The sequence below is a fragment of the Macrobrachium rosenbergii genome, chromosome 36 (genome assembly GCF_040412425.1).
Source record: "Macrobrachium rosenbergii isolate ZJJX-2024 chromosome 36, ASM4041242v1, whole genome shotgun sequence".
Taxonomy (NCBI): Eukaryota; Metazoa; Arthropoda; class Malacostraca; order Decapoda; family Palaemonidae; genus Macrobrachium; species Macrobrachium rosenbergii.
In genome coordinates, this window is record NC_089776.1 from 7,757,918 (window position 1) to 7,772,917 (window position 15,000).

Here is a 15,000-nt window from a genome sequence, read left to right on the forward strand (position 1 = left end):
TTATTATTATTATTATTATTATTATTATTCATTAGATGAACTCCATTCACATGGAACAATCCCACCATAGACGCCATTGAGCTTGAAATTCAAGCTTCCAAAGATTATTATGGTGTTCATTCGAACACCATAATTATCATTCGCTTGATTTGACGAAACATTCGGTCGAAGTGTCTTTAAATATTCTGGAGGCTCGCCTCATCATGTGGGCGGCTGAGGTGGTGTTTTTGGGCAGGTGGTCAGGGGTGGGCAGGTGATGCACATGCGTGGGCGTACTGTTAGGAGCATTGTGCGGGTGTGTGGGTGTGGGTGTGCGCCTGGTGAGTCACAGGTGTGGAGAGGGGGGTGGGGGGGATGCGGGTGAGGAATATTTTTACTTCTCTGCCTGAGTCACCATTATCGATTATCATCATGAACGAGCAGGCTTTGACTTTGCTTGCTTGCCTGTGCCAGCAGTTGCTAAATTGCATTTTTTAAACATATTTATGTCTTAAGTGCCACTCTGTTCCTTCCCCCAAATAGAAATAAAAAGGTTTCGCAGATCGATGTCAGTTCTCCGGCGTCTGGAAACCTCGCGGTTTCCTTTCTATTTTGTTGGTCCTCCGGTTCTTACGAAAGAACGCTTGATTGATGATAATAGGTTATTCGATTTGACAGGTCGTGGATCCTCTGCGTTTGTGAAGTTTTAAGTCACGGTGTACCTTTGTAATCTTGCTTGAGTGCGGTTCGTTTTGCATTTAAAATGTTTGAGGTTCATCGATATTCTCACCTACATTGCACCTGCGCACACGTGCATATGTAAATACATTATATATATATATATATATATATATATATATATATATATATATATATATATATATATATATATATATATATATATATATATCGTTTATCGGTGTAGCGTCTTGGTATCATGATATAAATTTCTGCTGCCGAAAAATACATTCCCATCGAAAAACCACTGGTATAACTTTTAACAGATGGTAACCTTTCATAAAAAACTATACCTACTGTATATATTGTGCCAAATGCGCAGTTATTTTTCATCTTTTTGATATTTTGAAGTGCTTTAGGATTATCAAAAGCCCTTCGTGAAATAAAGGAAGGACACCATTTGTTGTGGGAGCAATTCTTCACATTCTCAGTGGAACGTGAGTTACCTAAAAGGTTCATAAAATCGAGACGAATGAGCCTCTCGATAATACAGACATTTCAGCTATGTCGAGAGGCTGCCACTACTTCTGGTATCGTGGTTGGGATTTCAACCAGTGACAAACTTTTATTTTTTATTTAGGAATGGAATGGAATATAGAGTTTAGGCCAAAGGCCAAGCACTGGGGCCTAAGAGGTCATTCAGCGCTGGAAAGGAAATTGAGAGTAAAGAAGGTTTGAGAGGTGTAACAGGAGGAAAACCTCAAAGCAGTTGCATTAAGAAATAATTGTTAGGAGAGGGTGGATAGCAAGACGGAAGAAAGAGAATACGAAAGGAGGTCCAATAAAAGGAATGAAATAGGCTGCAGCTAGGGACCGAAGGGACGCTGCAAAGAACATTTAGTAATGCCTACAGTGCACCCCGTGAGGTGCACTGACGGCACTAATCCCCCTACGGGGTATTATTTATTTAACCGTAGTATAAGTTATTGTAAGTTCCACTTCTCCCTTCCCCCCATCCAGTGGCAGACGATTTTTTTGTTTATTTAACCTAGTAATAAAGTCCCCCCCCCTCCACCCACCCAGGATTCTAGTCATTTTAGAGTAGCTTTATCCTCCTACCGTCGCATCGCTGGAATTCCTTCCTCAGGAAGTGGGGAAAGAGAAAAGAAGAAGGAGAAGAAGGACGAGAAGAAAGAAAGCATCAAACAGGTAATCGACGACAGCAACATTCTCTCCACCCCCGCCCCCGCGCTCGACTCCCGTCCGAAGAAAGTATAGTAGCGTGTGAAAGCAACCGGAGAATAAAAAAAAAAAGATAAAAAAAGGGAAAAAAATGCAAAAGGATTCGTAGGAATGTCCGGAGTCAAGAAGAAGAAGAAGAAGAAGAAGAAGAAGAAGAAGAAGAAGAAGAAGGACCTTTAGCAGCCTGCAGCAATACCAGTCCTTCGTCCCATGATGGGTAGGACAACATCGTCGGCATTCCTTGATGACGTCGGGCCTTTGGGACGCCAGGTAGCGGTTTGGGCAGTTTACGGACGGAGGGATGTGGGCTGCTTATTCCAGGGGCAAATTTGGCTCTTTTTTTTTTATTTTTTTTTTTTAATGTGCGGAGTGAGAGGCAATTGAAGTAGCTACTTCAAATGTATTTTAACTCTCTTTAAGTTCATGACACTTTCTTTTAAGTTGATGGCACTTTCTCTTGATTACATAGAAAGTTATAAACTTAGTTCTACAGCTAGTGCAGTCCTAGCATTGCCACTGAATAAACACTGAAGATTTTGATCTTGGTTTGAATCTAAAACAGTTTTTTCTGATCGCCTGCAGGCCATATTATGGAAAATATGTCTAGACTGTGCATCTCTCTCTCTCTCTCTCTCTCTCTCTCTCTCTCTCTCTCTCTCTCTCTCTCTCTCAGTGTCCTTGACCAGGTTGTACTCTTGTCCCATGTCGGTTGTTCTGCCCAAGGTAGAGCTTGGTTCTGCCATTAGCGAGATTATATCAGTGCAAATTGCCCTCTGTCATTGGGGGATGTCTACACGTTCATTAATGGCCTTTTGTAAGGCGAATGACATGCCCTTTGACCTTAAAATTGGTCAAGACATGGCTCAAAGTGGAGGATCTTGGTTCCTAAAGAGTTGAAAGATTGCTCTTTCGTGTTTACGGGGCTGTAGATGCTTTCAAAGAATTGTGGTTGTACTGTTTAATGCTTTTAAGTTTTATAATTTCTAAAGGGTTTTGGGACCCTGCCTATTTTATGTTTTAAAGAATTTAATTATCCAAAAATTCATTCAAATTCTGTTCAAGTTAAATTACAAAACAAAATATTCAGGACACGTAAGAATTCTGGCAAAAATGAACACTGCCTAAAGGCGCGTTTGATTTGTTGCCCCTGTGAATCTAATATTCACATGAGCAGGTCGCAAGGAGCGACGTCTCCTGCGACCTTCTTTTGTAATGCATTTGCTTTATCCTGAAAGCCCTTGCCATATGCCATATCAAGGTTGATTGTAACTGTTTCAAGTTGTTCCTTGTACTAGGCTTCGTTTCAGATAATTTTTTTATTTCAATTTCAATTTTTTAGATTTCTGTCGGGGTAGTATGCAGAGTAGGGAGACAGGGATATTCATTGTTACTTTGTTGGGGGGGGGCAGGGGAGGCGAAGCCCCCCGGACAGGTCAGGGCACGGCGCCCTAAGATAGGTTAGGAAGGCAAGGTCTGGTTAGGTCAGGACTTCTCACGCCTATTCCTGTCTCCCTTCTGTTAATTAAAAGCTACCATCTTCAGCCTATTTCCTTTCCTATTCACTAATATAAACAAAAGCAAACACTGACAGAACTCGATGCATTCTCCATTAACGTTCTGCAATCTTCCAACATGGGCTGACTTGCTGCAAACCAAACTTAATGAGAAAGTTTTGTAACATGCTAACTTTGACGCAGCCTAGAATTCACTTAGCGAAGCAACTTTCTTTACAAAACATTAAGTGGATGTCCCTGCCCAGAACTATTTCATGCTAATGTCAAGGTAATGTCAGCATAAACTAGGCGGGGTTCAGAACGGCCTTTGAATTTACCACAGTTTAACAAATGGAAACATATACAGTGTTTTATATATATATATATATATATATATATATATATATATATATATATATATATATATATTACATATATATATATATATATACACTATATATATATATATACATATATATATATATATATATATTAAATATATATATATACATATATATATATATAATTAAATATATATATATATATATATATATATATATATATATATATATATATATATATATATATATATATATATATATATTTTTTTTTTTTATTTATCCTGAACAAAAATTTAAATGGATTTTTAGAAATTGCATTTTTTAAAAACATAAAATAGACGGGGTCTTAAATGCCGTTTGAAATGATAAAACTAAAAATATAAACATTCAGTATATATATATATATATATATATATATATATATATATATATATATATATATATATATATATATATATATATATATACAGTGTTTTATATATATTTTTATCTTTATATATATATATATATATATATATATATATATATATATATACATATTGAATGTTTGTATTTGTTAGTTTTATAATTTCAAACGGCTTTTGGTACCCTGCCTACTTCGTGCTTTGAAAAAATTCGATCATCCGAAAATCAATTAAAATTCCGTTCAAGTCAAATAAAAAAATGTAAAATACTCACTAAATCCAAGAAGTCAGAAAAAAACGAATGACTGCCGAGAAGGGGCGTTTGATTTAATGCGGCAATTGACGTTCGGGAAAACGAACGAGAGGCAGGACAACAGGAAGAAAGGAAGGAAGGAAGAAAGGAAGAAAGGAAGGAAGAGGGAATCTTGGTCATTCCCAAGTTAATATTTATTTTCTAGACCATCTCTTCCTCGAGAGGAAATGGGTGGCGGGTGGTCCTCTTAAAAATGCATCGGATGTCCTGTGGCGTTTTCTGAGGAGTTTTCGGCAATTGCAGGTGGCTCCGGGTACGAGAGGGTTTTCTGCCCGTGGATGATAGAGAGAGAGAGAGAGAGAGAGAGAGAGAGAGAGAGAGAGAGAGAGAGAGATTTTAGCTTAATCATTTTTCCATATTTCTAATAGGCTATGCAAACTGAGGCTACCACCGGACTGTGGCTGATTTTCATGGGTCGCGGCTGAAAGATTCATGCAACATTATACGCTGTACAGAAAACTCGATTGCGCCGATGAATCTTCGGCGCATTTTTTCCTTTTTTTAACTTTCAGAATTATATTTTAGGTTCTGTGGTCCACTGGGATTTGGGTTTTGGGAAAACATCTTCATTTCAGAAAATGATGGCAGGAACAAAGTGATTATTAAACTTTGAAATACGTGGAATTAAAACAAATTTAGACCAACTTACAGCTAACGGAGCTGATTTATTATTAACGCAGGATGCTTTACAAGGCCCAGTTCGCTTAATCTAAACACCTGTAAAAATAGAGATACACACGAAATAGAACCGGTCATAAATTTCGAGAGCCTCTTGAAGAAGCAACCGATAAACATTTTTAGAGGGGGCGGTTTCTACACCAACAGCTTCTTCTTCTTCTTCTTCTTCTTCTTCTTCTTCTTCTTCTTCTTCTTCTTCTTCTTCTTCTTCTTCTTCTCAGGGTCGAGTGGAGGCTGGTCATCAGCCAAGCTCCAGAATTAGGGTCCTGTATCTGCCGAGGGCTTCGAAAATAGACTACCCTAATCTTTCCTCTGTTTATCTTTTGGCTCGTAAGGAGAGCGCAGCGTTCGGAGGTCAAAGGTCAGTGGAAGCCGGGCGAGGAGAGGGTTTTCATTTTTGGACGAATTGGCCCTCGAGGGCGGTGGCTGGGCGGGTGACCTCTATCTGACCTTTATGTTAATTTTTTCGGAAAAGCTGCCACTTGCTGTAGGAGTATGTATGTATGTATGTATGTATGCAACTTTACCACAGGGGAAATGGAACACTGGGTGTAAATCTGGACCGGTACATAGTGCTAGAAATTACATTAATGACACGTTTTTCAGGATAGTCTCTCTCTCTCTCTCTCTCTCTCTCTCTCTCTCTCTCTCTCGGGACAAGTTTAATCTCTCCTTGTTAAATATACTTAATTAGAGAAAGCAAATAAGTATCCCTTTTAAAATTACGTATAAGTAATGTTTTAAAAATTCTAACCCTATTACTGACAATTCTGATCCCCATACTTTCAATTTTCTTGATTTTATTTTAGCATACAATTTCCGCCGTACTCGGTCTCAGATTTTCAAAAAAAACTCATTCATGCGTATGACCTTTGTTTTTCTGACCTTTTTTTTTTTTATCCTATTTATGACCCTTGCTTCTCTTCCTTGATTTCACTTCATTTCCCATTTTTCGCGTGTCCTCTATTAACCCCTTTCTGCTACGTACATCCGTTATATGATGTTTTATGATTCCGCCGTGAGTGGACTGTATCTCATCCGAAGATTACAGAAAGTGGGAGAATTGCGTGCTAGGCAGTAATACAGCATTAAGCTTTACACAAGAAAAGGACATTACTTCAGGAGTGCCTCAGTTCTTGGTGATTTAAGGAGCCACTTAGATCTTCTTACTTTTCTCGTGAATTGTTAGTTTCTGCAGCTTGTGCAAATGTTTACCAATTCATATTACAAATATGATTAAACTAAAATTGATGAAATGGAGATATAAAATATAAAAAAACAATAGCAAAACAAAAGAGAGGAAGAAAAGTAAACGAAATTAAAGATAATTATGAATTAAAAAACACAAATGAAGAAAAAATATACCAATATGAAGCTTTAAAAATAAAAATGAGGAAAAGAGATATGAAATAAATTGGTACTCTTGTGAAAAACCTACTTTAGCTGTCAATTTAAATTTCGCGCTGTTGTTGTAAAAAGGAATTGTAATATATTTTTAATTTTATGCAGCTTGTACATATGTTTACTTATTTCTCAGCCAGGACCTTTGGTATACCAGTGTACGCTCTATCTAACATATTTATTTTTTTTAGGTTAATTTTATGGAGGAATTGCTATTTTTCCCAGTAGAGTATTCTTTATATACCAAGAGTTAATATGTCGTGTTCCTGAAATTGAAATTAAATTGTATTTTGACTTCATAGAAGTCTGGTGTTGATAAAAAGAAAGTTTTCTTTCCATCAAGATATAGAGTTTATATCGGAGGCTTTTTCCCCGCTTCTCCACTTAGTATTAAATTGCTTTCATGTGTGTTTTTATGAAGGATAGAATGTTAATCTGTTGTGTTCCTGAAATTGAAATTAAATTGTATTTGACTTCCAGAAGTCCCAAAAAAAAAATATCACAGAGAGAGAGAGAGAGAGAGAGAGAGAGAGAGAGAGAGAGAGAGAGAGAGAGAGAGAGAGAGAGAGAGAGAGAGAGCAATTGCCACGTTACCAAGCACATGATATCCTGCAACGAACTTCAGAGAGAGAGAGAGAGAGAGAGAGAGAGAGAGAGAGAGAGAGAGAGAGATGAACTGAATAATCTCTTCTAGTCTAATTACGATACAATGCATCAATCACTCCGCGAACACTCCTTTATTCTCCATCGTATGACTGGAAGGAATAAAGATAATAAAAAAAAACAATAAAAAAATAAATAAAAACAAAGGCAGTTCCATCGAGACGAGATGCAAACACCCGAGGGGGCAGTTCCAAATCTGATGAACTAAACCCCAAACCACCCCCCCAAGGCACACGAATAATTTCAGCTCTGTTATGTTAACTTCGACTCCATCTCTTTGTTTATAGTCTTTCAAGGTCAGAGTCGCCTCAATTACCGGCCATTAACCTGTAATTACCTTGCAATGCATTCACCAACATCGAGAGGGTACACAGGAATTCTTCCCTGTCATTTGAATTGAATAAACACCGAGCTGACTTTCTCTCTCTCTCTCTCTCTCTCTCTCTCTCTTTCAAGGTCGTTTTAGGGCACCAATGCTTGGTAAATTAACACTTATTAAAATTATAATTGATTAGCTGTAGGTTTATATCGCTGAGAGAGAGAGAGAGAGAGAGAGAGAGAGAGAGAGAGAGAGAGAGAGAACTTTCAGCTAGGATTTATACCCAAAAGAGTACAGCCTAGCAACGTAAATTATCGATCGGTAGCAAGATTCGAAAGCTAAGAAAGCTAAGCAAATTAAGAGAGCGAAGAAAGCTATGAACACTAAGAAAGCGAAGAAAACTAAAAAAGTGAAGAAAGCAAAGAAAGTTCATACAGCGAAGAAAGTTTGAAAGCTAAGAGAGTTCGAAAGCTAAGAAAGCTTTGTATGTGCAGAGGGCTAAGAAAGCAAAAAAAGCTAAGAAACTGTGGAACTTTGAAGAGATTCGCGAGGGATAATTTTTCTGGAAGGACCGCTGACCACCGGAGTAGAACTGGAAATCATCCAGGCAAAACGAGCGAACGCTCGTTATGGAAAGGAAGAGTCACCCTGCTCTGGTGAAGAAGAAGAAGAAGGGGAAGAAGGAGAGGTGGAAGAGGAGGGGGAGGAGGAGGAGGAAGAAGAAGAGGCGGAGGAGGAGGAGGAGGAGGAACAAGAAGAAGAAGAAGGATAGGTGGAGTAGAGGAAGAAGGAGGAGGAGGAGGAGGAGGAGGACGAGGAGGAACAAGAAGAATGTCAGTGATACGTACTTTTGAAAATCGTGACACAGCCTTTGAAGTTACGTGTCGAGTCAGTTTCCTCCATATGACGTTGCGTGATTTAAAACAATGATATTTGCAGGGTGCGTTTCTCAATCATCTGGACAAAGTTTTTCTCAAAATGGTAGAACAGTTTTCATCCCCGCGCAAAGTTAGATCATGTTTCATTACCAGATATTTTTTCAGTTAAGTAATTCTAATAATATTCTTACACCTCACACATGTACATGGTGTAATATATGTTTATATTATATATATATATATATATATATATATATATATATATATATATATATATATATATATATATATATATATATATATATATATATATATATACACATACACAGATTGTTTCCATCAGAAGTGTTACATTTATTCCTAAGGTATAAAGGTAAAAGATTTGAATGAAGACTCACGTAGTTTTATCAAATGATATTGAGTAAATTTCTATGAATGCAACTGGAGTATTATGTTAATTGTCAAAGCTAGGAATGAAAGGTTCTTTGCTACAGCAGTCTAAATGAAAGTTAATTTTTAAGTCTTTTCAGTAAAAGTGTATTTTTAAATCTTTTAAATGAAAGTGGATTTTTAAATCTTTTGAATGAAAGTGATTTCTTAAATCTTGTAAATAAAAGTGAATTTTTAAATCTTGTAAATAAGAGTGAATTTTAAAATTTTTTGAGTACGATTGAATTTTTTAAAATCTTGTAAATAAAAGTGAAATTTTAAATCTTAAATAGAAGTGAATTTTTAAATATTGAAAGACAAGTAGGACGCTTTGTTGAGTCACTGATTGTGAACCAGAATAAAAAGGAAAAGTTACAACTTTGTTGAATAATCAAGTGTGGGAAAATGAACGTCATCTGTTAGAGTGCATTAACGTCTTGCGTCATGTATTATCATTGTGGTTTCTTCTTCTTCTTCTTCTTCTTCTTCTTCTTCTTCTTCTTCTTCTTCTTCTTCTCCTTCATCGTCTTTTTCTTCTTCTTCTTCTTCTTCTTCTTCTTCTTCTTCTTCTTCTTCTTCTTTTTTCTTCTTCTTCTTCTTCTTTTTCTTCTTCTTCTTCTCCTCCTTCTCCTTCTTCTTCTTCTTCTTCTTCTTCTTCTTCTTCTTCTTCTTCTTCTTCTTCTTCTCCTCCTCCTCTTACTCCTTCTCCTTCTTCTTTTCTTCTTCCTCTTCTTCTCAATCTCCTTCTCTTTCTCCCTCTTCTTCTCAATCTCCTTCTCTTTCTCCCTCTTCTTCTCCATCTCCTCCTTTTACTCATTCTTCTTCGTCGTCTTCTCCTTCTCCTTCATCTCCTACTCTTACTCCTTCTTCTTCGTCTTCTTCTGCTTCTCCTTCTCCTTCTCCTTCTCCTTCTCCTTCTTCTCCTTCTTCAGCGGAAGTAGACAGACGGCGCTGCGAGACTTGGGTTTGTATCTCACAGCATAAGAGTCTCCTCTTCTGCCTCTCCCCCTTCCCTCCCGCCCTCCCCAACGCCCTCCCGCCCACGACGACGCCCTGTGCATGCCATTTCGTTACCTGTGGGCGTGCCGGGGGCGGAGGACTCACGGGGTAATTCATATACGAGCGAGAGTCTCCCACGACGCAAGGCGTTCTCGAATGCTCTTGGGACTTATTTGCATTTGTTCTGCATCTCTTCTTTATCTCTTTTTTTTCTTGTCGTTTCAGGTTGCTTGCGTCTCTGCGTTCTGAAGGTAAGTCTGGTGTGCTTCCAGTCACCTTTATCGTCCTGTTCCTTGCATTCCTTTTTTTTTTATTCAGGTATGTACCGTGATTTAGTTTTCGGCGAGAAGTTGGGGCCACGTTACCTTAATCCTTTCGGCACCCTGGAAGAATTTGAAATAGGGTGAGGAAGAAATAGGGGAAATTTAATTAATGGGGCGGTGCTAATGTCCATGCAGGTAATTGGGAAGAAGAAAAGACTGAGAATTAATTATAAAGTTCACGATAGTGACACTCCTTTAAAAATTTGCATGATGACTTGAGGTAATGAGTTCATCGGAGAAACAAATCCACAGTTATGCATGGGTGTAAAGAAAAATTTTTTATAATGATTTGAGATAATGAATTCATCCACATTTATGCATGGGTATAAATATATTCAAAAATATATCTCTACAGAGAGCTTTCTGGAATTTGTTCGATTCCTCTTCTTAATCAGATTCAAAATGGGAATCGAACAGATTCCCGAAAGCTCTCTGTAAAGATTTATTTTTGAGTATATTTGTACTCAAATATAATTGCGGATTTGTTTCTCCATTTCAAGACTCATGGTACTGTGAGTATTTTTTTTTTTAATGAATTCATTGTTTACTTTTGATATAGAATTTACCATCAGCACAGAATGAATGAATTTAAATGATTGCTGGCCTGTCATTCACGTGACGTATTTCCTTTTTTTGTTCAGATGAAACAAATTACAGTATTATGCATGAACTGGTCCTAAGGGGGCGAGTACAGTTAAGGGAGGTCATGTCATGTATGGTATAGGGTCAAAGATGTCTTTGGGAAATATAGTTTTTTATATTTCCATATGTTTATCCTAGGTATTGCCATTGCCAATGTCCTCTCATAGAGGATTCATTTATTTTTAATCCTGATCTTGTTTCTGCCCGAGAAAATATGAAAATATATATACAATAGTAATATATATATATATATATATATATATATATATATATATATATATATATATATATATATATATATATATATATATATATATATATATATATATATATATATATGTGTGTGTGTGTGTGTGTAACAGGTAAGTTTTGAAGGAGACCCGCCGGCAGGGGAATTTTAATTGCCGTATTCTGACGTCCTTTGAACTTTAATGAAGAGAGTTGAAACGAACCGCTCGCTCCATCTGAGAGAGAGAGAGAGAGAGAGAGAGAGAGAGAGAGAGAGAGAGAGAGAGAGAGAGAGAGAGAGAGAGGTAAAGGGATGAGGGTTTTTGATGATGATGATGATGGGACCTTCCTCCTCCTCCTCCTCCTCCTCCTCCTCCTCTCCCGTCCCATTATCTTCCGCCTTTCCCATTTCTCCCTGCGTCTCTTTGATGTCTGGCGGAACGGTCGATCGGGCAGATGATGAAAAGGGAAACCGCTGACGGTCAAGGTTTGTCCTTGGGATTGTTTTATGTTTTATCGCCGCGCGCCGGTGGAATGCGATTAAAACAATGGCTCCTCCTTTTCGCCCGGTTATGCATATGCATAGTTTTTGTTTTTTTTTTTTTTTCTTTTTTTTAATTAGTCTTTTGGGGTATCTTTATAATAATGTCTGGGAGCGGGGTTCCACAGGGCGCCAGACTTGGGCCTGGTAAATTACCCTTTTTTTTTTCTCTCTCCTTTAATTCGTCTTTTTAGGTGTCTGCATAAAAATTTCTGGGAATGGGGTTCCACAGGACGGCAGACTTGGCCCTTGCAAATTGCCCTTCCATATATCTAATATATATATATATATATATATATATATATATATATATATATATATATATATATATATATATATATATATATATTTATAATAGCGATTATTACTCCGATAAGGTTATATCTCTGATTAACATTCGTTTATTTTTTGTTTGTTTGTTATGTGTGGACTTTCTATTGAAGGTAAAAGTTTCAAGAAATTGGGAACGATCTGAATAATGGAGCTTTAGCTAGTAGGTCTAATTAGTAGTAGTATATGATGTGTGGAAGAGGCGGTGATTTTGTGATCTGACGCTGCGTGTTTGAATAAGGATTTTGTTTCGATTGAAAATAAAAAAAAAAAAGGACCTTAAGTCATTAGTGGGCGGCGTCTCTTTATGGGTTACGCTAGAGTGAGGTAGAATTATCGGTTAAATTCTCCAGAAAACACAGAGGAAATGGGGAGAAACAGTTTTTTGCACTCTTGGTAACAGTTGCAAGGTAACGTTCGCAGAATGTAATGAAGAGAACTGTTATCTCGGTAAGGAGGTGAAATGAGTCTAGTCATGAATAAGTGCTCTGCCATTGATGAGTTGGGAAATCTGTGAATCGGCTTTGTGTGTGTGTGTGTGTGTGTGCATATAAAACATTGTCCCAGTGAAGTGGTATCCAGTGAAATACGGTTAAATTTCACTGTTATCTAAAGGCTCTCCGAGAAAATGGCATCGAGAACCTAAAAAACATACATAGGCCTACTTCTTTTTTCAAAGGCAGTCATATCCGCGCCGGTCTTTCTTGGACTCTTTACTGTCAGCTTAAAATCACTGGTAGGTCTGAGGGATGCAGTTTCCAGTTCATGCTTAAATGTTAAGTTATGGCTATGTAATATTCATTAATAATGGCATTACCTTAGCTAGCGAGTTACCATAGAATATAATACCCATTAAGGAGAATAAGGATATAAATGGTTTCATAGCATGGTAAATATAAAACTGAAATAAATCACATATTTATCAGCTGAATTGTAGTCCTGATAATTGTTTCACAGCTCTATATAAAGGTAAAAAGAGCTTCTGGCCAGCATCGTGACTTTAGGAACAACTCGACCAAGAAACAAAATTTAATAGCTTAAACATCGACAGTCGATTCCAAGTGAAATAAAAGTTGAAAGATAACTTTGGGGAGAATTGGAGCTTCGTCCACGACATTTAGAAATCGTGTGTAGGCGAGCACTAATAACGTCACCCCGGATTAAGAAAGACACAACGAACTTCCGGAGGGAGACGAGAGAGAATGGAGGGTGATTCGCAAAGTGCATAGCATTTGCATAATAGATGAGTCGAACAAGAATGTCTTTGGTAGTTGACGGTGGAGGAACATCCCTTCCCTGAGGGACACCACTTGGGATTTTGGAAACGACAAGGACTAGAGTAACTAGATAAAGAAAAGGAGCTCACTGTACAAAGACAAGAAGGAGTCAGGTGGTAAATAGGAAGTGTGTTTGATTAGGTCTAGTGGCGGACCCTTTTCGGAAACTAGAGATGGTAAAGTCAATAGAAATATCTTCAATTTCTCTAGAGAGCATAAATTGGATACGGGTTAGATGGTACTAGAGATCACCAGTTGATTGTGCTGTGGAATCCGGACTAATGATCTTAGAGAAGATTTTGTTTTACAAGTATTTTGGTTGTACATTGACAGCAGCAAAGATTACCTTCGGTAGAAAAATGATTGGTAATGCAGTCACTGAAGGTTTAGAGCGGCTTGTAATAGGAACAAGGTTTACAACTTTCTTTGTAAATGTTGGACGGATTCCAACATTTTGGATGAGGTAAATAAACTGGTAAATGAAAGTTCAGACGCCATCATTTTAAAAACTCCAGCTTAGAACACACGCCATCCCCGTTTTCCAAGGCCTGAGGAACAAACGGCAGATAGCAAATTGAATAGAATTATAGCGTAGGGTTCACAAGAGCCCTAATTGAAGGGTTGATTCTCATCAGCGGATGGGTGAGAGGAAAACGATGAATGGAAGAGAATGGATAAATAAGCCAGATTCTAATACCAGCTTTCTTGGGCATTGCATTCCCTGTGGCTGGTTTGGGACATAGGTCTATGATTTGAATCCTTGAATTGTATGCATTCAGAATGGCCCGTGTAACGAAGTCATAGTCATGTATCCGGACTTGTTTCTGAACTTACTGTTATTATTAATACTCTCTCTCTCTCTCTCTCTCTCTCTCTCTCTCTCTCTCTCTCTCTCTCTCTCTCTCTGTCGTCGGCCGCCGCGCGCTAAATACACCACTCTTTGTTTGAGCGTTTTTAAGCCCCTATTTAAACCCGTGATCGAGCACGTTTTGCTCTAACTGGTTATGGAGAGAGAGAGAGAGAGAGAGAGAGAGAGAGAGAGAGAGAGAGGCCTCTTCATTTTGTTCATCACCCGAGTGAAGTGTGACCTTACAACAGCATGCAGTAGATACAGACAGGTTCATTTTTGTTTTAGACTAAAAGGTTTATTTTTGTTTTAGCCTGAAGGTTTATTTTTGTTTTAGAATAAAGGTTTACATTTGTCATAAACTAAAGGTTTATTTTTGTTTTAGCCTAAAGGTTCATTTTCGTTTCAGAATAAAGGTTTACTCTTGTTATAAACTAAAGGTTTTTATCCTATTCTACCTTTTCCCAACAGGTAACGTTTCTTTTCACAGACTTTCATTAGCGACAAGTCGTGATAATTGGAACGTCTGTGTCTTTCTGCTGCCGTCGGGTCAGCTGTCTTTGGGGCAGTGTTTTTCCTCCATAATTGTTTTTATTTTCGCGAGTAACGTTAGCAGTTGGCTGTCTGAAAACAAGAGGCTCAAAGTTGCTGCAGCCCCGGCGCAAGCCATTGCCTCTTTTATTCTTTAACGGGAAGCGCTTTTTATGGCAACACCGGCTTCAGTCTTCGCAAAAGGACAAGCGAGACTCTCTTTTGTTTGTTTGTGCTATCTTCTTACTCCGTAATGCGCCCATTGTAAATTATGGTGTTGCTAATGAGATATCTGGTGTGTAGACACTGTCGATTACACGATGATGCGTACGATTTAATCCCGATAGGAGCTTTATATTAAATTTTACGAACACATACTGGAGCCAGCCATGTGACGCTCGCATCGGCCTAGCCGTCTGGAGCCAGTTCCCTGAAATGACAAAAACACCCATTAGACGATAAAG

The 15,000-nt window shown here is 37.9% G+C and overlaps 1 protein-coding gene across 2 annotated transcripts in view; it reads left to right on the forward strand.

Annotated features, from left to right (window-relative positions):
* The window catches only part of LOC136856597 (ligand of Numb protein X 2-like), a 582,959-nt gene that overhangs the window by 61,448 nt on the left and 506,511 nt on the right, over positions 1 to 15,000 (forward strand). The window contains exon 2 of one of the 2 annotated variants that reach the window (XM_067134518.1): positions 10,043 to 10,068. The gene's annotated coding sequence lies outside the window, so the exon portion shown is untranslated. Of the gene's footprint in view, positions 1 to 10,042; positions 10,069 to 15,000 lie in introns of those variants that run through there. The other variant, XM_067134522.1, reaches the window with a different exon arrangement.